This window comes from Urocitellus parryii, chromosome 1, assembly GCF_045843805.1.
Source record: "Urocitellus parryii isolate mUroPar1 chromosome 1, mUroPar1.hap1, whole genome shotgun sequence".
Classification (NCBI taxonomy): Eukaryota; Metazoa; Chordata; class Mammalia; order Rodentia; family Sciuridae; genus Urocitellus; species Urocitellus parryii.
The window spans coordinates 138,220,356-138,245,840 of NC_135531.1; the positions used below are offsets into that span (position 1 = coordinate 138,220,356).

Consider the following 25,485-nt stretch of genomic DNA (forward strand, 5'->3'; position numbering starts at 1 on the left):
TTATACCACATCTTATGTTGACATTCTAATAATACTATCCAATAATGTCCCAATCTTTTCTTGTGAAGACAGCTTATATATCTTTTTGACTTCAGAAATATTTGTTATTTCAGGAAGATTTTTCAAAGAAATCTGGTGATCTTCTACTTGAGATATTAGGTATTTTTATTTACTTGTTTTTCTCCGTCTTCAATGTAAGCAATTAAAATTGAAGTATCATTTGCTAAGATACCAAGTTTTTTTTCTTTGTTTCATTTTTTTTAATATTTTTTAGTTTTTTAGGTGGACACAATATCTATTTCATTTTTATGTGGTGCTGAGAATCGAACCCAGTGCCTCACGCATGTTAGGCAAGTGTGCTACCACTTGAGCCATATCCCCAGCCCCGCAATTTTTGTTTTAAACTCTGAAATATTGTTTGGAGAAAGGTTGAAAATAATTTCAGTAGATAAGAGTCTCATCTTGGGCTGAGGCTGTAGCTCAGCGATAGCACACTTGCCTGGCATTTGTGAGGCACTGGGTTTGATCCTCAGCACCACATAAAAGTCTATCAACAACAACAACAAAATAAAAATAAAAAAAGAATTAACTTCAGTTTTCTCAGATTGTAGAGGTGAACTGCTTTGTTTGTGGCCTCAAGTATCTGAAATGGATCAATAGCCATTGTATTCTTGTATTGATGTGCCATCAATGGTGCCTTCCATGGCCTTTTTTCTCAAGTCTCCAGCATTTTTTATATCTTTAAATAACAGAAGGGTCACCTGACTGGTTCCTGGTCTGCCTGGAATTTGATTTTTTAAAAAAAGTATATCACAATCGAAATAATATATAATAATATTATATATATTCTTAATATATATATTAAGAATATAATAATATATATTCTTTTTTTCCCCTAGTATTTTTATGGTCTTATATTTCATACTGGGAGAAGGTCTGGAGTAAAATTTTGGAGGAATCTGTAGCATTGTACAAAATGAAATGTGAAACATTTGTAAAATCGGGTTCAGTCCACTTTCTTCAGGTATATTGTGTTTCCCACTGCTTTAGTCAAGCCAGTGTTAAGTCAGGTGGACAATCACTAACTTATCTTGCTGATTCTGTCCATGACCTATCTCTACCTTACATTGTCCTGTGGCAGATGTTTACCAAACTTCATGTGATAGCCAGTCTTCCAAGATAGCCCATAGGTATCCTTACTTCTAGGATCTTTGCATAATCTCCTAATGAACCAGAGCTGGTTTGGGGGACCAATAACATTTAGAAGTGACAGGGTATGATTTCTGAGGCTAGGTAATGTAGGTCATTCTGGCTAACACCGTGGTCTCTAGGATTGCTTGCTAGAATGTACCTCCCAAAATTCATAACTTCCAGTGATAGTATGGGGAGACTGGGCCTTTGGTAGGTGACTGACTAGGTGATAAGAAATGTTGTGCTTTAAAACAAATGCCAAATGTCTTCTTTGATATAATGAGAGCAAGAACAGAGCAGGGAGGAAGAGCAGGAGGAAAAGATTAACATTAAATAGAGTCATGAGGTGGGAGGGAAAGGGAGAGAAAAAGGGAAATTGCATGGAAATGGAAGGAGACCCTCATTGTTATACAAAATTACATAATTACATATAAGAGGTTGTGAGGGGAATGGGAAAAAAAATAAGGAGAGAAATGAATTACAGTAGATGGGGTAGAGAGAGAAGATGGGAGGGGAAGGGAGGGGGGATAGTAGAGGATAGGAAAGGTAGCAGAATACAACAGTTACTAATAGGGCATTATGTAAAAATGTGGGTGTGTAACCGATGTGATTCTGCAATCTTTGCAATGTTTTGAATAACCAATAATAAAAAAAAAAGAAATGTTGTGCTTTTATAAAGACAGACTGAGATTTCCCTGTCCCCTTTTACCATGTGAGGACCCAAAAGGAGACCCAATGTTAGTCAGGAAGTGGGTCCTCACCAGACACTGAATCTGCCAATGCCTCGCATCCTGGATTTCCCAGTCTCCCAAACTGAGAAACAAATTTACTATTATTTATAAGCCACCTAGTCTTTAGTGTTTTGTTATGGTATCCCTAACAGACTCACTTGGGGGATGCCATCTGCTATGGCTGAGGACATAGCAGCCCACTGGAAAAGCCTATGTTGAGAGACAACGAGGCCTTCCAACAGCTAGCAATAATGTGAGCTGTGTGAATAAACTACTTTGGGAGTAGATTTCCCAGCCCCAGTCAAACCTTTCTTCAGATAATTGGAGTCCTGTTCAATATATGACTGCAAACTCGTGGGACTCCATTACAAAATATCTTTCAAATTCCTGACCTTCAGAAATTGAGAGAATAATACCGCATTAAGCCACAAATTTGGGAGTAATTTGTTATGTAATAATAAACCCTGTTCTTTTTTTAAAATATTTTTTTAGTTGCAGATGGACACAATACCTTTATTTATTTGTATATATTTTTATATGGTACCAGGGATCGAATCCAGTGCCTTATACATGCTAGGCAAGTGCTGTACTACTAAGCCACAAACCTGGCCCCCTGTTCTCTTCTTTGCATTCCTTTAGATGTGTGGGACCATATCCCTGTAGTCAGTCAGTAAGATGGGTGAGAAAGTGGTCCCTACCATTTCCAAGTCCCTGAAAATCCTCCTATGCTGTCTATCCCCCAGTGCTTCCTCTTTCCTTTTGCTGACAAGATGCAGAAAGAATCCAGCAGAGGAGACTGAGCTGTTTGATGGAAGGAGCTTGGGTCCCTGAATGGCTGAATGGAGCAGTCAGTCTTCTCCATGTTCCTAATCCATACTGGATTGTATTCATGTTAAGCCACTAACATTTTAAGGTTTAGGTGATGTTAGTTAAAAGAGTATTCACAGTAATTAATACACTATGATTTAGGAGGGGTGGAACTTACTACCTTGATTGAGGTGGCTTGAGATTTTAACAATCATCACAACCTTTTTTGGGGGGAGTGGAGTACAGGGGATTGAACTAGGGGGCACCACTGAGACACATCCCCAGCCCCATTTTTATATATTATTTAGAGACAGGGTCTCACTGAGTTGCTTAGTGCCTCACCACTGTGAGGTTGGCTTTGAACTCTTGATCCTGCTGCCTTAATATCTCTTAAAATGTTGGGATTACAGGTGTGCGCCACTGCGCTCGGCCTTCACTACCTATAAAATTAGCTAAGAGGTTGAGACTGTCAGGGTAAGATAGATTGGAATTTGGAGATAACAATTCGGTTTATACATAGACTAAACCATTTTCTGTGGGGATTCATTGGAGATTACAGCCAATGATCAGTTGACCCTATTCCTTTAGGCCTACTGTGAGGAAATATATTATGGCAGGAATATGGTCAAATCATGAGTCCAGGAGCAAAAAGAGAGAGGAAGAAGCCAGGATTCCATAATCCCTTTGAGGGTATACCTCCAATGACCTAAAAGCCTTCCATGAGGCCCCACTTCCTGAAATTTCTACCACTTGCCGACAATGCTACCCTGGGGACCAAGCCTTTAACACATGATCCTTTGAACTTCATTGAGAATCCAAACTGTGGTTGGGTGTTTTGGTGCACACCTGAAGTCCCAGTTACTCCAGAGGCAGGAGGACCATAAGTCTGAGGCCAGGCTGGGCAATTTAGTGAGACGGGATGTAGCTTAGTGGTAGAGTGCCTCTGGGTCCAATCCCCAGTTCAAAAACAAAAACAAAACAAAACAAAATATCCCCCAAATTATAGCAGAGCCTGAATTGGATATGACTCTTTATATTAAATGGAATGTTTTAGATCAGAAATGATAGGTGCAGACAATTCAAAAGACTTTGTTTGGCGGGACACGATGACACACACTTGTCATCCCAGCAACTTAGCTGAGACAGGATGATCACAAGCTCAAGCCCAAAGCAATTAATGAGACCCCATCTCAAAAAGTAAAAAAGAGGCTGGAGATGTGGCTCAGTGGAAAAGCACCCCTGGATTCAGTCCCTGGTATCAAACAAACAAACAAACAAACAAAAAACTTAGTTTATCATTTGAGGTAATTTGCTTGAGTAAACCAATGAGAAAAATCAAAATATTCTTTTAAAAACTTATTTAAAATATGTGTATTTTTCATTTATGTAGAATAGCCTACATAATATAAAACACAGATTTAAATAGCCTAGGGCTTTTTTTTTTTTTTTTTTGTCTTTTGGTACTCAGGATTGAACCCAACGGTGCTTAAGCACTGAGCCACATTCCCAGGTCTTTTTATTCTGAGACAGGGTCTTGCCAAGTTGCTTAGGAAAAAAAAACCAAATCAGTAAAATATGGGGGTAAGAGAGAGATGTGAAGAATTTATTATTTTTTGAGATTCTATAGATCTCATGGGCAGTTTCCATGGTGTTTTTTTTTTTTTTTTTCCTCTTTTACCTTAAGGTGCTAGGAATTGAACCCAGGGCCTTGTGCATGTAAGGCAAGCACTCTACCACTGAGCGATATTCTCAGCTCTCCATGCTGCTTTTGCCTAAGCTTAGTCATGCTGCCATGTTCTGTTGAAGGTGGGAAGGTCCAAGATGACACTACTCAGATATCTCAGGATTGGTACTTGTTGTCAGCTGGAATCTCCAGATGATGCAAATTTCTCTCCCCCTCCTCCTCCCCCTCCTCCTCCTTCTCCTCCCCCTCCCCCTCCTCCCCCTCCTCCCCCTCCTCCTCCTCCTCCTCCTCCTCCTCCTCCTCCTCCTTCTTCTTCTTCTTCTTCTTCTTCTTCTCTCTCTCTCTCTCTCTCTCTCTCTCTCTCTCTCTCTCTCTCTCATACTGGGGTTTGAACCCAGGGGCACTTAACTACAAAGCCACATCCCCAGCCCTTTTTATTTTTTATTTTTGAGAGAGGGTTTCACAACATTCCTTCTAGCCTCATTAAATTGCTGACACTGGTCTTGAACTTGTGATCCTCCTGCCTCAGCCTCCTGCATCGTTGGGATTACAGGCTTGAGCCATTGCACCGGGCTGCAAATGTCTCTTGAAGTTTCAGAATTCAAATAATATCACTTCAACCTCATTCTGTTGGTCAAAGCAAGTTGAGAGGTCAACTGGATTAAAAGGGTTTGAAAACTAGACTTCACTTCTGCATGGGAGAAGGAGAAAAGTCACATTATTTTGGGGAATAATAATGACCATGATTATAATGATATTGATACTAAATATAAAAGTATTATTTATTTAGTGCCTGTTATAAAATGGGTACTGTGCTATATGTATTAAATATGGTATTGCTGAAACTAAGTTTGTATATCTCCCTTACATCCTATGGCATTTGTCAGAGTGTCATATGTGTAATGGAAACTTGTAATTATTGATGTCCAGATTTTGAACACCCTTCCTAATTGAGGGATTCTTTGCCTCCTAGAAGAGAAGTTGAAATGAAGAGAAACCTAGTATTCTACCTTTTCTGCCAAATGGGATGTTGGCTCTTGACTTAGACTCTGCCAATCAGATGCACTTATCTGGGGATTTTGAATTTGAAACTACTGACACAGAGAAAAAAGGACAGTGGAGATTTCTTCTTGGTGTCGGTGGCAGCAGCATCAAGTTGGCAGGCACAATGGTGTCTGTGTTGCCAACCCTTGGATCCAGTGTTAAATACCAGGGAAGACAACAGTGCAAGCTGTGGTTCCTGTGTTTAGTGGCAGCAGTAGCAGCAGCCCAGAAGATTGGCTCAGTGATTCTATTTAGATTGGAGTATTGTCTGCATAACTCATCTTCATTCTTGCTTGTTTTCCCATTAATCTGTAAACCATCCATTAAATATTATTTCAAGAAGTTAACTAACAGAGATTTTTAGCAGGGATCATAGTAGGCCATAGATCCTCAGGGAAGGTGGGGTGGAGTGGTGGAGAGCAGGTGGGCACTGGTCAATTGGACTGATTGGGAGGAAGACAAGAAGAATCCAGCTAACATTAGGAGAAAGATGTTCACAGCCCATGGAAATTAGGACCAAATAGCTGTTTAAATCTCATCTCTGATCACCTCTATTGATGTGACAATTGAAAACAAGACTTTTTGCTTCCGGATGCTCTTGCCACATAAAGGATAGGCTAGATTCAAGAACTGAGGAGGTGCTGGGCACAGTGGTGCACGCTTGTAATCCCAGCAGCTCGGGAAGCTGAGGCAGGAGGATTACAAATTCAAAGCCAGCCTCAGCAATTTGGCAAGGAGCTAAACAATTCAGTGAGACCCTGTCCCTAAATAAAATACAAAAATAGGGCTGGGATGTGGCTCAGTGGTCAAGTGCCCCTGAGTACTGCCCCACTCTGCCAAAAAAAAATTTTTTTAAAATGTGAAGGTAATGAGATTGCTTTTTTGTTTGTTTGTTTTTGGTACTGAGGATTTAACCCAGGGGTGCTTTACCATTGAACTACATCCTCAGTCTTTTTCTTTCTTTTTTTTTTTTTTTTTTTTTTTTTTTTGAGACAGAGTCTCATTGAACTGTTAAATTGCTGAGTTGCTGAGGCTGACCTCAAACTTGTGATCTTCCTGCCTCAGCTCCTGAGTCACTGGGATCACAGGTATGTGCCACCATGTCCAGCTTTGTGATTGCTTTTAAAATTGCTGAACAACTTAAAGGAAGAGTGACAGGATAAGAGTTAAAAACTGTTAATTCATATTATCGATTGAAACCCAAGGATTTTCTGTGATTCTGCTATAAAAATATGTTCAAAATTTTACAAGACATACATTCTTGGAACTGAAGAACATAAGAGTTACAAACGAAACACAACGTTTGATCCTCATGATTGCCAAATCTTATTAGTTTAATCCATAGCCTTTGTAGTCTCTTTGAGAAGTTTCTTATGGGAAGTTGATCTGTGAAACACACAGAAAACACAATTCAAGTTACTTTTGAACATAGCACACTGACTGCATCCTTAATAATAAAAGTTCTAAGGACAATGACAAATAAAAATAAATCTTTCAGGGGGTGGGGGTGGCTGGGGTTGTGGCTCAGTGGTAGAGTGCTTGCCTAGTATGCATGAGGCACTGGGTTTGATCCCTGCCACCACATAAATAATAAATAAAATAAAAGTATTGTGTCCATCTACAACTAAAAATGTATTTTAAAATAAATAAATAAATAAATAAATCTTTAATTTTATTTCATGGGCTTGTTGTTGGTGTTGTAGTTGAGAAACACTTCTTTTCTGTGTATTATAGGATAGAACAATAAGTAAAAATATTGGTATAAATAGGAATCAGAATTTTCATTGTGGGGGAAGAAAGATAACCCTAAAACATCAAATAGGGGAAGGTGAGAAATAAACCCCATAAAGTTGGGGGTTCATGGGGAAATCAGCATACACTGATGATTTAAAAAAAGAAAGACAAGCCAGGCATGGTAGCACACACCTGTAATTCCAGCAACCTGGGAGGCTGATGCAGAAGGATCACAACTTCAAAGCCAGCTTTGGCAACTTAGCAAAACCCTGTCTCAAAATAAAAATTTTGAAGAGAGTTGGGGATATAGCCCAGTGCCTCTGGGTTCAATCTTAGTACTGGGAAAAAAAAAAAGACATTTCTAGGGCTGGGGTTGTAGCTCAGTGGTAAAGTGCCTGCCCAGCGTGTGTGAGGCACTGGGTTCGATTCTCAGCACCACATATGAATAAATAAATAAAGGCCCATTGACAACTAAAAATATATATATAAAAATATATACTTCTAGGATTATTAGAGAAATATGAATATACTATATTAGTTGATACATTGAATTGTTCATTTTCCTAGGTAGATAATTGTGTTGTGGGTTTTAGGAGAGTGTCCTTAGAGGACACATGCTAAAGTATTTAGGAGTAAGGTAAAATGTAAGGATATCTGCAACTTACCCATTAGCAGTCAATCTCCATTTCCCCCCAAACTGAACTCTGGGTAACCACAAATCTACTTTCTATTATAGACTTGCCTATTGTGGACATTTCATATAAATAGAGCAACAGAGTATGTAACCTTGTATGATTGGCTTCTTTTATTTTGCATCCATGTTGTAACTAGTATCAATAACTCCATTCATTTTTATTGCTAAATAATATTCTGACCAAGTGTCAAATATGGTGTAACCTTAGAAAATATAATAAATAAACAAAAACAAAAAATAATAATATTCTGTTGTTTGGATATGCCTCGTTTTGTCTGTCTATTCATCAGCTGATGAACATTTCAGTTGCTTCCACATTTGGCTATTCTGAATAATATTGCTACAAACATTCAGGGACAAGTTTTTGTGTGGATATATGTTTTAATTTCTCTTAGGTATTTGCTTAAGAGTTGTGTCTGTCAGTTTTTCATCTTTGTGACCAAAATACTTGAGCAGAACAACTTAAAGTAGGAAAGATTTATTTTGATTCAGTTTCAATCCATGGTCAGCCAGCTGCATTGCTTTGGGCCTGAGGCAAGGCAGGATATGGTGGGAGAAGGGCATGGCGGAGGAAAGCTGCCGGACTCACAGCAGCTGGAAAACAGAGAGAGGGGTTGGGGACAAGATATAGTCCCCAAGAGCATACCCCCCAAGTACTCACATCCCTCAACATGGCCCCCTCCTACAGTTTCCACCACCTCCCAATAGTCCACTGAAATTTTTAATCCATCAAGTAGATGAGGTTAGTGTCTTCATGCTCCAATTATTTCCTAAAAAAAAAAAATCATATCTGAACATTGTTGCACTGGGGACTAAGCTTTCAACACATAAGTCTTTGGGGACACTTCATATCCAAACTATAACAGGAGTGGATTTGCTCATAATGGTTACTCAATTGGTCATGTGGCTACTCTGTTAACCTTTGAAAGAACTGCCAAATTCTTTTCCAAAGTGACTGAGCCATTTTACAATCCCAGTAGCAGGGAATGAGGATTTTGATTTCTCTATATCTTAGCCAATTCTGCCCTCTTTTAGGGGGGATGGGGTACCAGGGATTGAACCCAGTGGTGCTTAACCACTGAGCCCCACATCCCCAGCCCTTTTTTGTATTTTATTTAGAGACAGCATCTCACTGAGTTGGTTAGGACCTTGCTAAATTGCTGAGGCTGGCTTTGAATTCACGATCCTCTTGCCTCAGCCTCCCAAGCCCCTGGGATTACAGGTGTGCACCACTGCACCTGGCAACACTGTCTTTTTGATTATCACCATCCTACTAAGTATGAAGTAGTAGCTCATTGTGAGGTTTTTGTTTTTAGCATCAGGTATTGAAACCAGGGGTGCTTAATCACTGAGCCACATCCCCAACCCTTTTTATATTTTATTTTAAGACAGGGTCTCACTAAGTTGTTTAGAGCCTTGCTGAATTGCTGAGGCTGCTTTGAACTCGAGATCCTCTTGCCTTGGCCTCCCAAGCCGCTGGGATTACAGGTGTGCACCACCATGTCTGGCTCTGGTTTTGATTTATATTTCCCTGATGGCTAATGATGTTGAGTATCTTTCCATGAGTTTATTGACCTTTTATTTATTTATTTAATTTTTCAAAAATATTTTTAGTGGAGATATATATATATATATATATATATATATATATATATATATATATATATAAGAAATGTACCCAGTGCCTCACACATGCTAGACAAGCACTCTTCCACCGAGCTACAACTCCAACCCCTTATTGACCTTTTATATACTTTTATATATGTTCTTAGGAGCATGTCTATTCAGATTGGTTGTCTTTTTTTTTTAAGAGTCTATATTTTTAGAGTAGTTTTAGATTCACAGCAAAACTGAGAGGAAGATAAGGAGATTTCCTATATATCTCTTATATCCCTTGTGCCACACACATGCATAGCCTCCCTATTATCAGCATCCCCACCAGAGTGGTATACTTGTCACAATTAATGACACCATAATCACACAAAATTCATAACTGGGGTTCACTCTTGGTAGTGTACATTCCATACATTTATTTATAGTGTTCTTTTTTTTGCATTTGCCATTATAGTACTACACAGAGTATTTCACTGTCCTAAAAATCTATCATTTACACATTTTAAAAGCTGTAACATTGGGCTGGGTTGTGGCTCAGCGGTAGAGCACTTGCCTAAAAACTGTAACATGGACTGGGGATATAGCTCAGTGGTAAAGCACCTGCCTAGCAGGCTCAAGTCCCTGAGTTCAATCCCCAGTACAAATAAATAAATGAATAAATAAAATCTTTTTTTAAAAATTACTGAGTTGTAAAAGTTCTTTATTCATTCTGTATACTAGATTCTTCTTTTTTATTTTTTTATTCTAATTTGTTACATATGACAAAAGAATGCATTATAATTCATATTACACATATAGAGTACAATTTTTCATATCTGGTTGTATACAAAGTGTATTCACACCATATGTGCCTTCATACATGTACTTAGGGTAATGATATCCATCTTATTCCACCACCTTTTTTTACCCCCATGCACCCTCCCTTCTCCTCCCACCCCTTTGCCCTATCTAGAGTTCGTCTAATCCTCCCATGCCCCGCCTCCCAACCCCATTATAAATCAGTTTCCTTATATCAGAGAATACATTCGGGATTTGGTTTTTTGGAATTGGCTAACTTCACTTAGCATTATATTCTCCAACTCCCTATATTTACTGCAAATTCCACGATTTTTTAAAAAATATTTTTCAGTTGTTTATGGACTTTTATTTTGTTTATTATTTATATGTGGTGCTGAGAATTGAACCCAGTGCCTCACACATGCTAGGCAAGCAATCTGCCACTGAGCCACAACCTCAGCCCCAAATGCCATGATTTTATTCTCTTTTATTGCTGAGTAACATTCCATTGTATATATGTACCACATTTTCTTTATCCATTCATCTACTGAAGTGCATCTAGGTTGGTTCTACAGTTTAGCTATTGTGAATTGTGCTGTCATAAACATTGATGTGGCTGTGTCCCTGTAGTATACTGTTTTTAAGTCCTTTGGGTATAGACCAAGGAGTGGAACAGCTGGGTGAAATGACGGTTCCATTTCCAGCTTTCCAAGGAATCTCTATACTGCTTTCCATATTGGCTGCAATTGATTGCAATTTGCAATCCCATCAGCAATGTATGAGTGTGCCAATTTCCCCACATCCTCGCCAACACTTATTATTGTTTGTATTCTTAATAGCTGCCATTCTGACTGAAGTAAGATGAAATCTTAGAGTAGTTTTGATTTGCATTTCTCTAAATGCTAGAGATGTTGAACATTTTTTCATATATTTGTTGATCAATTGTATATCATCTTCTGAGAGGTGTCTGTTCAGTTCCTTGGCCCATTTATTGATTGGTCTATTCGTTTTTTTTGGTGTTTAGCTTTTGAGTTCTTTATATATCCTAGAGATTAGTGTTCTGATGTGCAAGTGGTAAAAATTTTCTCCCAAGATGTAGGCTCTCTATTTACTCACTGATTGTTTCTTTTGCTCAAAAGAAGCTTTTTAGTTTGAATCCATCCCATTTATTGATTCTTGATTTTAATTCTTGCAATAGGAGTCTTATTAAGGAAATTGGGGCCTAATCTGACATGATGAAAATTTGGGCCTACTTTTTCTTCTAATAGGCACAGTGTCTTTGGTTTAATTCCTAGGTCCTTGATCCACTTTGAGTTTTATGCATGGTGAGAGATAAGGGTTTAATTTCATTTTGTTGTATATGGATTTCCAGTTTTCCCAGCACTATTTGTTGAAGAGCTATCTTTTCTCCAATGTATGTCTTTGGCACCTTTGTCTAATATAAGATAACTGTAATTATATGAGTTAGTCTCTGTGTCTTCTATTCTGTACCATTGGTCTACCAGTCTGTTTTAGTGCCAATACCATGCTGTTTTTGTTACTATTGCTTTGTAGTATAGTTTAAGTCTGATATAGTGATGCCACCTGCTTCACTCTTCTTGCTAAGGATGGATTTAGCTATTCTGGGTCTCTTATTTTTCCAGATAAATTTCATGACTGCTTTTTCTATTTTTATGAGGAATTTCATGGGGATTTTGATTGGGATTGCATTAAATCTGTATAGTGCTTTTGGTAGTATGGTAATTTTGACAATATTAATTCTGCCTATCCAAGACCAAGGGACGTCTCTATCTTCTAAGGTCTTCTCTAATTTCTTTCTTTAGAATTCTATAGTTTTCATTGTAGATGTCTTTCACCTCTTCCGTTGATTCCCAAGTATTTTATTTTATTTTATTTTGAGACTATTGTAAATGGAGGTAGTTTTCCTCGTTTCCCTTTCAGAGGATTTGTCACTGATATACAGGAATGCCTTTAATTTAAGTGTGTTGATTTTGTGTCCTGCTATTGTGCTGAATTCATTTACTAGTTCTAGAAGTTTTCTGGTGGAATTTTTTGGGTCTTTTAGGTTTAGAATCATGTCATCAGCAAATAGTGCTAATTTGAGTTCTTCTTTTCCTATCTGTATCCCTTTAATTTCTTTCATCTGTCTAATTACTCTGGCCAGTGTTTTAAGAACTATGTTAAATAGAAGTGGTGAGAGAGGGCATCCCTGTCTTGTTCCAGTTTTTAGAGGGACTGCTTTCAATTTTTCTTTATTTAGAACGATGTTGGCCTGGGGCTTAGCATAGATGGCTTTTATGATGATGAGATATGTTCCTGTTATCCCTAGTTTTTCTAGTGTTTTGAACATGAAGGGGTGCTATATTTTGTCGAATGCTTTTTTTGCATCTATTGAGATGATCATATGATTCTTTTAAGTCTATTGATGTGATGAGTTATGTTAATTGATTTACGTATGTTGAAGAACCTTGCATCTCTGGGATGAACTCCACTTGATTGTGGTGCACTATCTTTTTGATATGTTTTTGTATTCAATTTCCAGAATTTTATTGAGATTTTTGCATCTATGTTCATTAGAGATATTGGTCTGAAGTTTTCTTTCTTTGATGTGTCTTTGCCTGGTTTTGGGATCAGGGTGATATTGGCCTCATAGAATGAGTTTGGAAGTGCCCTCTGTTTTTCTATTTTTTAAAAAATATTTATTCTTAAGCTTTAGGTGGACACATATCTTTATTTTACATTTATGTGGTGCTGAGAATGGAACCCAGTGCCTCGTGCATGCTAGGCGAGCATTCTACCACTGAGCCACAACCCCAGCCCTGTTTTTCTATTTCACAAAATAATTTGAAGAGTATAGGCATTAGTTCTTCTTTATAGGTCTTGTAGAACTCAGCTGTTTATCTATCTGGTCCTGGGCTTTTCTTGTTGGTAGGCTCTGATGGCGTCTTCTATTTCATTGCTTGAAATTAATCTGTCTCCATTGTGTATGTCATCCTGATTCAATTTAGGCAAATCATATGACTCTAGACATTTGTCAATGCCTTCAAGATTCTCTATTTTATTGGAGTACAAGTTTTCAAAATAATTTCAAATTATCTTCTATATTTCTGTAGTGTCTATTGTGATATTTCCTTTTTCATCACATACGTTAGTAATTTGAGTTTTCTCTCTCCTTCTCCTTTGTTAGCATGGCTAAGTGTTTGTCAATTTTATTTAGTTTTTTCAAAGAACCAACTTTTTGTTTTGTCAATTTTTTCAATTGTTTCTTTTGTTTTAATTTCATTGATTTCAGCTCTGATTTTAATTATTTCCTGTCTTCTACTGCTTTTGGTGTTGATTTGTTCTCTTTTTTCTAGGGCTTTGGATGTAATGTTAGGTCATTTATTTGTTGACTTTTTCTTCTTTTAAGGAATGAACTCCATGCAGTGAACTTTCCTCTTAGTGCTGCCTTCAAAGTGTCCCAGAGAATTTCAATATGTTGTATCAGTGTTCTCATTTACCTTTAAGAATTTTTTAATCTCCTCCTTGATGTCTTTTGCAACCCATTGTTCATTAGTAGCATGTTATTTAGTCTCCAAGTGTTGGAGTAGTTTTATTTTTTATTTAATTATTGATTTCTAATTTCATTCCATTGTGATGTGACAGAATGCAGGGTAGTATCTCTACTTTTTTGTATTTGGTAAGAGTTGCTTTGTGGTATAATATATGGTGTATTTTAGAGAAGGATCCTTATGCTGCTGATAAGAAAGTGTATTTGCTTGTTGAAGGATGAAATATTCTCTTATATGTCCTTTTAGTCTAAGTTATTGATTGTATTATTGAGTTCTATAGTTTCTTTGTTCAGCTTTTGTTTGGAAGATCTATCCAGTGGTGAAAGAGGTGTGTTAAAGTCACCCAGAATTATTGTGTTGTGGCTTATTTGACTCTTAAACTTTAGAAGAGTTTGATGAATATAGATGCTCCATTATTTGGGGCATATATATTTATAATTGTCATGTCTTGTTGGTGTATGGTTCCCTTGAGCATTATGTAGGATCCTTCTTTATATCTTTTGATTAGCTTTAGCTTAAAGTCTACTTTGATACAAGGCTGGAATCGCCTGCCTGCTTCCACAGTCCATGTGAGTGGTATGATTTTTCTCAACCCTTCACCTTCAGTCTATGTATGTCTTTTCCTATGAAATGAGTCTCTTGGAGGCAGCATATTGTTGGGTCTATGTTTTTTAATCCAATCTGCCAGCCAATATTTTTTGATTGGTGAGTTTAGGCCATTAACATTCAGGGTTATTATTGAGACATGATTTGTATTCCCAGTCATTTTTGTTATTTAACTTGCCTTGGTTTCTCCTTTGATTAGTTTTTCCTTTAGTGATTTTCATTGTTTTTAATTTTCTTTTCATAGAATATTTTGCCAAGGATGTGTTGTAGTGCAGGCTTTCTACCTGTAAATTCTTTTGTTTATCATGGAAGGTTTTATTTCATCATCAAATCTAAAGTTTAGTTTTGCTGGATACAAGATTCTTGGTTTGTATCCATCTTCTTTCGAACTTGATATATGATATTCCATATACATATGTTCTACCTTTTAGGGTCTGAGTTGACAAATCTGCATATAAACTAATTTGTTTCCCCATAAACTAATTGGTTTTCCCCTAAATGTAATCTGATTCCTTTCTCTTGTGGCTTTTAATATTCTCTCTTTATTTAATAATATTAATAATATTAATTAATATTAATATTAATTAATAATAATTAATAATAATTCTGTATGTTAGGTATTTTCATTATAATGTGCCTTAGTGTGGATCAGTTGTAATTTTGTAAGTTTGGTGTCCTGTAAGCCTCTTGAATTTGGTTTTCCAACTCATTCTCATGTTTGGAAAATTTTCTGATATTATTTCATTGAATAGAGTGTTCATTCCTTTGGTTTGGAACTCTATGCCTTCCTCTATTCCAATAATTTTAAATTTTTTTTTTAATGCTATCCTATATTTCTTGAATGTTCTGATCATGGTTTCTTACCATTTTCACTCTGTAGTCTATATTCTTTTCAAGATTATATATTTTGTCTTCATTGTCTGAGGTCCCGTCTTCCAAGTGGTCTAATATGTTGGTGATGCTTTCAAATGAACTTTTAATTGGTTTATTGTTTTATTTCAAGGATTTCTGTTTGGTCTTTCTTAAGAACCTCTATCTCCCTATTGAAGTAAACTTTTGATTTCTGTATTTGTTTATCTTTGTCAAAATGATCGTTTGCTGCCTGTATTTGCTCTCTTATATCATCCTTTAATTCACAGAACATTTTAATTATGTAAATCCTGGACACCTTCTTTGTCATTTCATCTGCCATTCTGGCCATGGATTCTAATAATGTGACATCTTGATTTGTTTGGGACACTTTCTTTCCTTGTCTTTTCATATTGCTCATGTGTCTTTCTTTCTAGCTCTGGATCAGAGGCGTATACGTTTTTACCCCATAGGTTTATAGTGCCCCTGTAGGGTTCCAATACCTTTCCTTTGAGGGGTAGGACAATGTTAACAGATCCCATTATAAACACTATACCACCTAAAAATAAGTAGTTGCTAACAGACATTTATAGTTTGGTCACAACATACAGAAATGGTGAATTCAGTTATTATCTACAATATAATCAGTAGGTTTGTAAAAGGGTTTACAGTTTCTGATGGTAGACAAAAAAACAGGGGTGAGGTGTAGGAAGATATGCTGAGAAGGTAGGAGGTGAGGATGTAGAGTTATTGTATCTTAGAAAGTGTGAAAGAGAAATCTAAGGAAGAAGGTTAGTAGCAGGAGAATAGAGAGGGGTTAATTTGGAGTAGACAAGTAAGAGGGAAGACAGTAGAGTACATAAGATGAACACACATGTATATTAAGAAAAATAAAAAATGTTAAAATAGTAAAAATTGGAGAAAAAATTTTAAAAAAAAGAAAAAAAAAGGAATATACAACACAACTGTAATGTACTATTCAGTCCTCTCAGACCTCAATATCCTAATTCATGCAACGTACTTGGTTTCACATATGTTGGGGGGTGTGAGGGCAGGAGAATAGAGGGGGAGAAGAAAAAAGGAAAAAAAATCTCGAAGAAACAAGGATTGTTTTGGTTGGAGATCCGCATCTTTTCCTTCCCTTCTCATCCAATGGGTGGGTTCGTCTGTTGTTAGCTGGTATCTCCTACCTCAGGATGGTGAAGGTAACCAGGGAAGAAGGATGTGTGTGAAGGACACCTTGAAGTGGGGTGTGGCACCTGCTGTCCAGAAGTGAACTGCACCTCAGGGATCTCTTTTTGGGCCTGCTCCTGTGATGTGAGCGCCTGGTGTTATCTCCTTATCTCGCCTGAAGACCTCCCAGTTCCTGGTCTCAACAGTTTCTAAACTGCATCACACTCACCCTCTCCCTTACTGCTTCTGAATAAGGGACCTTTCTCTGTGTGTACCTTTGGGGATGGTCTGAACCTGTCCCGCTGAGAGCTGTTTTCTTGTTGGGCACTCACTGAGCCACATTAGCGACTGCTGGGGAGAGGGATCAGTTAGAAACTGGGTACCTGGCCAGCTGGAGTTCCATACTGGGAGTTGCCCCCACTAAAGATGGTTATGAAGGTGACCCAAGATGGAGGTGTTTGCTTTCAGCAATGGGGTGTTGGGTCGGGTTGGGGGAGCTGGGCAATGGTGTTGGACAATGAGTTCAGAGACTGGGTCTATGGCATGCAGTATGTGGTTGTGGCTGTCTCTAGAGCCTGTGTGTAGTTCCCTGGTGCAGGCAGCTAGGTGCATAGGGGACTATCTCCGTTGCTGCAGAGTCCCAAGATGGAGGCGACCAGGGGAGCCCCATGTTGGTTGATGGGGGTGGTCCACACAGGAGTGGTGGCTGGAGATTCTGTGGGTGTTTAGCTGTCAGGTGTCCTGCATGGGAACTGTATTGGGGATTTCGGTTCGGGTTGGTGGCCAAAAGTTTTTCACGGGTGCTAATGCCCTCCATGGTCCTGCTCGGGCACCTGGTAGTCCTGCATGTGTGAGTAGTTGGGAGACCTACTCTGATGCTGAGGCCTGCATGGGCACGGTGGCCGTGATTCCTGTCTGGAACCTAGGAATATCGCTTCCAGAGAAACAGTATTCTCACTTCCTGAGACCCAGGTCACAGAGTGACACAGAATGCTGCCTCTCTCTGGCCTGCCATCTTGGATCCCCCTAGATACTTTTCTTTGGGAGGACTGAATCCAGGGGTGTTTTACACTGAGCCACATCCCCAGCCCTTTTTATTTTTTAATTTGAGACAGGTTCTCACTAAGTTGCTCTGGGCCTCACTAATTTGCTGGGTCAGGCTTCACACTTGTAATCTTCCTGCCTCAGCCTCCTGAGTCACTGGGATTTTAGATGTGTGCCACCCTGCCTGGTTGGATACTGGATTCTTATCAGATATATACATTACATAGATTTTCCCTCATTCTCTAGGTTATCTACTCCCTTTCTTCATGAAATCCTTTGAATCACAAAAAAATTTATTTAAGTGATGTCCAATTTATTTTTTCCTTTGTTGTTTATGTTTTTGTTGTCTTGTCTAAGAAACCATTGCTTAATGAAGGTCACAAGTTTTACAATTATATTTTCTTCAAAAGTTTTTGTTGGGAGTCTCCCTGAGAACTCCCCGGGCCTTTCAGATAAGGAGCCCCTAATGCAACATGGCAGCAGGCAAGTTGCCAGTGGGTGGATAACAAGTTGTTTTGAAAATTTTCTAATTGGTCCTCCCGTCTTCGGCGCTCATGGACAGTTCGTGCCCCCCATGAATCTTATGCAGGGCAGACCTGCGTGCACCATAGGTGATGACCTGACCTTTACTATGATTGGCCCCGGGAGCTTCCTGGTTTAAGATAACTGACTCTCACTTTCTATATAAGCTAGAACCAGCTTGCAGTAAAGTGCTTCATCTTTGTCACTGCTATCTGTGTGTGTGCATTTTAATCTCCAACGATGAACCTTGGCCTTTCCGTTTTAGTGTTAGCTCTTGCATTTAGGCTTTTGATCCATTTTAAGTTTTTGTATATAGTGTAAGGCTAGACTTCATTGTTTTGCTTGTGGGTACCCAGTTATTCCAGTACTGGCCATTCTTTGAACACACCATTCTTTGCCTGTTTGTCTTGGCACCCTTGTCAAAATCAATTGACCATAAATGTGAGGATTTTATCTCTGGACTTTTAATTCTATTCTGTCAGCACCATACTGTCTTAACTTTTTAGCTTTGTTTTAATTGTAGAATTGGTAAGTATGAGTTTTTCAGTGTTAGTTTTCATGATTATTTTGACTGTTCTGTGTCTTCTGTATTTTATACGAAATTTTTAAAATATAGATTTTATTTTTAGAGCATTTTGAGGTTCACATAGCCTCCCTTAATATCACCATCCTCTACCAGGATAGTACTTTGTTGTAATCCATGAAATGTGTTGGCACAACATTACCCAAGAGCCATAATTTAGGATGCACTCTTGTTTTTTTTTTTTGTACAACTATGCGGTTTGACAGATATGTACTGCCACGTATCCACATCATTGTATCATTTAGGCTTTTGATCCATTTTTGATCCAGTTTCATTGTCCTAAAAAGTCCTCTGTATTTTACCTTTTCTTCTTCCTCATTTTTTTAATTCATTTATTTTACTGCAAATGGAACCCAGAGCTGTAATTACACATGATAAGCAAATGCTCTACCACTGAGCTACATCCCAAACCCCTTCATTAATCTTTTGACTATCTTCATACATAGCTTTTCCTTTCCCAGAATGTCATGTGGTTGAAGTCATTTTAGGTAGCCTTTTCAATTTGGCTTTTTTCACTTAGCAATATGTATTTAAATCTTCTCCTTTTCTTTTTGCCAACCAATATGTTATTTCTTTTATGCATTGAATAACATTTCATTTATTCATGAAACTGAAGGATATCTTGGTTGCTTCCAAGTTTGGTCAATTATAGGTAAAGATACTAGGAATATCCAAGTGCAGTTTTTGTGTGGACATGTTTTAGACTCATTTGGATAAGTACCCAGAAGTATATAGCTGCAATTTATTATGCAGCTATGTTATAATTTTAAGAAACTGTCAACTTCTCTTCCAAAGCAATGGTACTGTTTTGTATTTCCACCGATAGTGAATGAGAATTCCTGATGCTTCTTATTTTCACCAGCATTTGGTGTCCTCAACAGGATCTCATATACAGTAGTCTAGAAATTCACTAAGGACTTCATGTTGCACACATATTTATATGCTATTGCCATGTTTGGTGGGGTGTGTATTCAGGCCTTTTGCCCTCTACCAACTGAGCTATATCCCTATCCTATCCCCTTTTGTCCCTTTTTAATTGTCCTGTTTATTTTTTTACAATTGAGTTTTCAGGGTTCTTTAGAGGTGTGTGTGCTTGTGTGTGTGTGTGTGTGTGTGTGTGTGTGTGTCCGCGCGCGCATGTATTTTGGTACTAGGGATCAAACTAGGAATTTCTCTATTTCTGAACTACATTCTAAGCCCCTTTTTAAAATTTTGAGACAGGATCTCACTAAGTTGTTGAGGATGGCCTTGAACTTGTGATCCTCCTTCACCAGCTTCCTGAGTAGCTAGAATTACAGGCATGCGCCAATGTGCCTGAGGAGTTCTTTGATATTTTGGATAATAGTCCTTTATTGAATATGTCCTTTGAAAATATTTTCTCCCAGCATATGGCTTTTTTTTTCATTCTTTTGGTAGTGTCTTTATTTTTATTTTTTAAGAATTTAAACTTTGTTTTTATGTGGTGCTCAGGATCGAACCCACTGCCTCAAACCTGCCAGACAAGTGCTCTGCCACTGAGCTACAACCCCAGCCCCTTGGCAGTGTCTTTACAGAGTGGACAATTTTAATTCTAATGAAGTCTAGCATGCTAATACAAATGGTAATACAAATGGTATTTTTTTTTTTTTACTTCAGTTCCAGTTGTTCATTGCTGGCATGTATCAAAGTGACCGACTTTCCTATATTAGCCTTGCATCCTGCAACTTTATTATGAACATTTGTTAGTTCCAGGAGTTTTTTTTTTTCCTTTCCAATCAATATGACTTTCATTTTCATTTCCTATTTTATTGCCTTAGTAGGACTTCCAGTGTTGAAAAGGAGTGCTGATAAGGAACAACCTTGCCTTCATCCTGATTTTAACAGGAAAGCATCAAATTTAAGTATGATGTTAATTGTAGTTTTTTTTTTTAGATGTTCTGTATCAAGTTGAGGAAGTTCCCTCTATTCTTATTTTGGTGAAGTTTTTCTGTTGGATTTTGCCAAACATTTTTTTTCTCATTTATTGATATAATCAAGTGGTTTTTCTTCGTTGGCCTGTTGATGTGGTCGATTACATCACCTAGACTTCTCTTCCTTCTTCCTTCTTCTTCTAGTGGGGACCGAACCCAGGACCTCACACATGCTAGGCAAGAATCCTACCATTTTGAAACAGGGTCATGCTAAATTGTCCAGGCTGGTCTTTAATTTGCAATCCTCCTGCCTCAGCCTCTAAAGTAGCTTGGATTATAGATATGCACCACCATGCTTGGCGTACTGATTTTCAAATTGGCTTACAAGATTTGCTATCTGGAATAAGTTCCACTTGGTTGTGTATATAATTCTTTTTATACATGGTAGGCTTAAATTTGCTAGTATTTTGTTGAGCATTTTTACAACTGTATTCTTAGGAAATGTTGAGTTTTCTTTTCACGTGTCTTTTTTTTTGTATTAGAGTAATGTTAATCTCACAGAATGAATTAGGAAATATTCCCTCTGCATCTGTCTTCTGGAAGAATTATAAAAACTTGGTGTAATTTCTTCCTTAAATATTTGATAGAACTCACTAGAGAAACCATCTCATTTTCAATTTTGGAAGATTATTTATGACTGATTAAACATCTTTAATAGACATAGTCCTATTCAGATTGCCTATTTCTCCTCATGCGAATTTTGGCAGATTGTGTCTTTCCAGGAATTGGTCCATTTCATCTAGATTATCAATCAAATTTGTGGGCCTAGAGTTATTCATAGATTTTTTTTTTGTGTGTGTGTGTGTGTTCTGAGGATTGAACCTAGGGATGCTTAACCACTGAGCCACGTTCTCAGCCCTATTTTGTATTTTATTTAAAGTCGGGGTCTCACTGAGTTGCTTAGCACCTCACTTTTGCTGAGGCTGGCTTTGAACTCCCGATTCTCTTGCCTCACCTCCCAAGCCACTGGGATTACAGGTGTGTGCCACTGCACGTGGCCATAGTATATTTTTAAAATTATTATTATTCTCTTAATGTCCATAGGCTCTCTTGTGATGGTCTTTTCATTTCTGATACTGGCAATTTGTATCTTGTTTTTTTTTTCCCCTTAGCTTAGCTAGAGAATTTCAGATTTTATTAATATTTTCAAAGTGTCAGCTTTTAATTTTATTGATTTTCTCTACTGATTTCCCATTTTAAATTGTATTGATTTCTACTCTTATTTTTTTACTACTACTATTAACTTTAGATTTTGCTCTTCTTCCTCTGATTTACTAAGGTATTAATTTGGATTATTGGTTTTTGGTTTCTTTTGTAATATATACATTCAATCCTATAAATTTCCCCGTAAGCATTGCTTTCATTGTATCCCACAAATTTTTATTAGTTGTATTTTAACTTAGTTCAAACTATTTAATTTTTTTCCCTTGGGGTTTCTTCATTTTACCCAAACATTTATATGATTTTTCTGAAAAAAAATTTTGTGAGAATGTTTCATCTTTATTATTGGTAGAAATGAGGTTAGAGGTTTTGTGCTTTTGCTAAAGCTCAGAATTAAACAAGTTTAACCCAGGAGACAGAGCTAAGAGGTTAGGGGACAAACAGGAATGTAAACTTCTTGAGGGCAGCTGACTTGCAAGAGGAAGAAGGTCAGAGCTGAGAATTTACAATAATGGTTATTCTTCACAGGTTTACCAATCAGGTAATTCACTGCTCCTACCTGGGAAAGGAGTGATAAAAGGGGGAAGAGTGTGTTTAGGAAAAAGCCCTCCTCGTGGAAGCCAGAAGAAGATAAAACATATTTTATTCCTACATTTTCCAGCTTGTTTTTTTTTTAATTTTGTTTATCTTTTTTAGTAAATGATGGTATGATTATATAATCCTCTTTTACTTTTCAACAAGGTAGAACATCTTTGCACTATAGATGAATTCTCTTCAGAAATGTAAGATTGCACAGATTACAGTCGATTAAAGTCTATTAATCTACTAAAGACTAGGATCTCAAAGAAGATGACAAGCACAGCAAAGAGTTTAGAATAATCAAATTTCCCACTTGATTATTTCTCTCCAGGGCTTCAATTCTCTATTCCAGAAGCACCAGGAAATCTTGTTTTGTCTAAATGAGTCTGTTGATCTAGCAATTTCGTAGGAACAAAAATGTGTCCAAGTCTGGGAAAAGTTGTTCCCACGGTTCCTTTTAAAGGTTCTAGCTGATCTGAGTGGAAGTCCACTTGGTGGCACAAATGTTAGTTTTCTAATAGAGGCTGAGACAGAGATGGCAATTCATGAGGGATTCATGCAGAAAATTCAAGCAGAGCCACAGCACGTACCAGCTCAGCCCTGGAAACTAAAAGCACTGTGTTTTAGGCATGAAAATCAATGTTGGCTATATAACTATGAACAATCCAGTCATGTCCCTGAATTTCATGAAGCTGAAGGTCAATAGGAGGAAAAGAAATAACTAAACCATTATGTTGTTCTTTGAAGGAAAGGAGAAGGGAGGATCATTGTAGAGAGTAAGGAGAACACACTTGAGAATAAGTAGTGGTATCCATGAGCATCAGAATGATGTGATCTCTTGCTCTTTTAATCCACTGATTTCGCTATGAAGTCTGTAATCAACTAGAGGCCTTCTCAGTTCTACCTCCCTTAATACAACTGCTCCCCACAAATCAATCAGTTTCTTCTGGGCATCATTCTGGGATTGTTGGTGGGAGTTTAGATTTTGACCTCAGAAGGCTAGAAAATGTGTGAGAAAAATATTTCTATTAAGTAAACACTATTTCAAAGGTTGAAAAATTAATTCTTGACAAGTGCAGTGGTGCACACCTGTAATCCCAGCAGCTTGGGAGGCTGAGGCAGGAGGACTGCAAGTTCAAAGACAGCCTAGTAAGGCCCTAAGCAACTTAATGAGACCCTGTCTCAAAATACAAAATAAAATGGACTGGGGATGTGGCTCAGTGATAAATAGCCCTGGTTTCAATCGTACAGAAAAAAAAAGAAGAAGAAGAAGAAGAAGAAGAAGAAGGAGGAGGAGGAGGAGGAGGAGGAGGAGGAGGAGGAGGAAAGAAAAGAAAAAAGTGAGTTCTTTATTTTTCATCCCAGTTGTCATATCGCCCAATGTAGCATATCAGAGTTTCTGCATGAGATTGAGTGAAAATATTAAGATACTCTAATAACAAAAACTTCAAAACAATATTTCCCATAACAGAAATATAAATCATCTCATTATCACATACCCAGAGAAATGTGAAAGTCCAGAGACAAGTCCCCTTGCAAGTTTAAGCCCAGTATCAATTAAATACAAAGGAATTAAAATCCAAAATCAAATTCTCTTGCTTTAGTGAGTTAGAAGTCTAAAATTATTCAAGTCCAAACCCCATCTTCTTTTCCTCCTTGATCTTATACAGTGGCTCTACATGTGACCCTAGGAGTTCCTTGGGTAGTTGTGGTTTCAGTGGCCTGTGATAGAAGGGTGTGCTTTTTTCAGGATTTTAGAAACAGTACCTCTTCAGAGTCAAGTTTCTCCTGAGTTTCCTAGTTGAAAAAATTCAAAATAATCATAGGCCCTGGTATAGCCACAAATTTAGGAAAGAGACTTCTCCGCCCCCCAAAGCAGGTCATGGTCTCTTTCTGTTCCAACAAACTTAGAAGATGGGCAATTAATGAGCAGAAAAGTCCACACTCAATCACTCCCATAACCTCTCCAGTTGGGTCTTTCCAGCCTAGGAGGAGACTACTCTCTACTTTTGTGTGTGTGGCAGTGCTGGGGATCAAACCCAGCACCAAGTGCATACTAGGCAGGAATTCTACCACTGAGCTACACACCCAGCCCTAGGCAGATACTACTTAGTTTGCACTTCTTCAACTCTGAAGTCTCTAAATACCTGCCTGAGGTCATTTAGTCCCACTTTATTTCTCATTTCCTCAAGAGCACAGGACTTCAACACTAACTTGATTTTAATCCTGAGGGTACTGGGATCCCTGGCATGCTGGTAAAGTCTTTTTGTCATATTTCATTGTTTTTATAGGAAAAAATGATTTCAGAAATTATATCAGAAAAGAAGCTGTGTTAGGGCTGGGGACATAGCTCAGCGGTGGATTGCTTGCCTAACATTCACCAGGACCTGGATTTCATCCCCAACACCAAAACCAAATCAAACACGTGTTTTAGAAGAACTTACCATTAAAGGAAAGCAGCACATGAGATATACAAAGAAACTGAGAAAAGAAAAAAAAAACAATAAGGAAAAGTTTACATAACACCATCACAAGGCAGCAAAGCATCAAAATGAATGAAAATTATGATCAAAAGTCAGTAGGAATTAAAAACCTTACTGAAGCCATGCCCTCACAAGAGGAGAAGTGGAGCCTTAGGGCTCCGCAGGACAGGGCAGGTGGCAGAGGTGGGGGGGGGGGGAAGGGGTGTGGCATCAGCACGTGTTTTGCCGCCTCTGGGCGGTGGCGGGTCTGGCAGGCTTCCAGCTGCCGCTAGATGCTTGGCCATCCAAGCCTGTACCCTCCACCGGCCCCGGAGCAGAAGCACCCTCCTCCCGCACTTGTCCTTCCGCAGATCCCCATCCTCCTTCCACTGGCAGCGGCTGGGTCCTTGTGTGTATGAACCTCCACCAGAGCTCCCGGTTCCAGCCAAACCAGTCCTCTAAGCCTGGCCCCAGCCTGGTTGAATTTCTCAGTGTGAGCATTGTGACGTCACTCTTGATCACTTTAGCTGCTATAACCAGGCAACCTAAGGTTCCTTTACTGTCGCCATAGAAACGGCCTTGGAGCAGTAGGCGGAGCCCCAGGGAAGACAGAGGCTGACTCCTGGGTAGAGACAGCCTCCCGGAGGTCTCCCTATGCCTCAAAGGGCTCCAGCGAGCACCTACCCACGGCCATCTCCTGCTCTGGAGCTTCGTGGCATCCGCTGTCCAT

The 25,485-nt window shown here is 38.3% G+C and overlaps 1 pseudogene; it reads right to left on the bottom strand.

The window, feature by feature from the left end:
- LOC113190693 (EKC/KEOPS complex subunit TPRKB-like) lies at nucleotides 1-25,485 on the bottom strand (annotated as a pseudogene).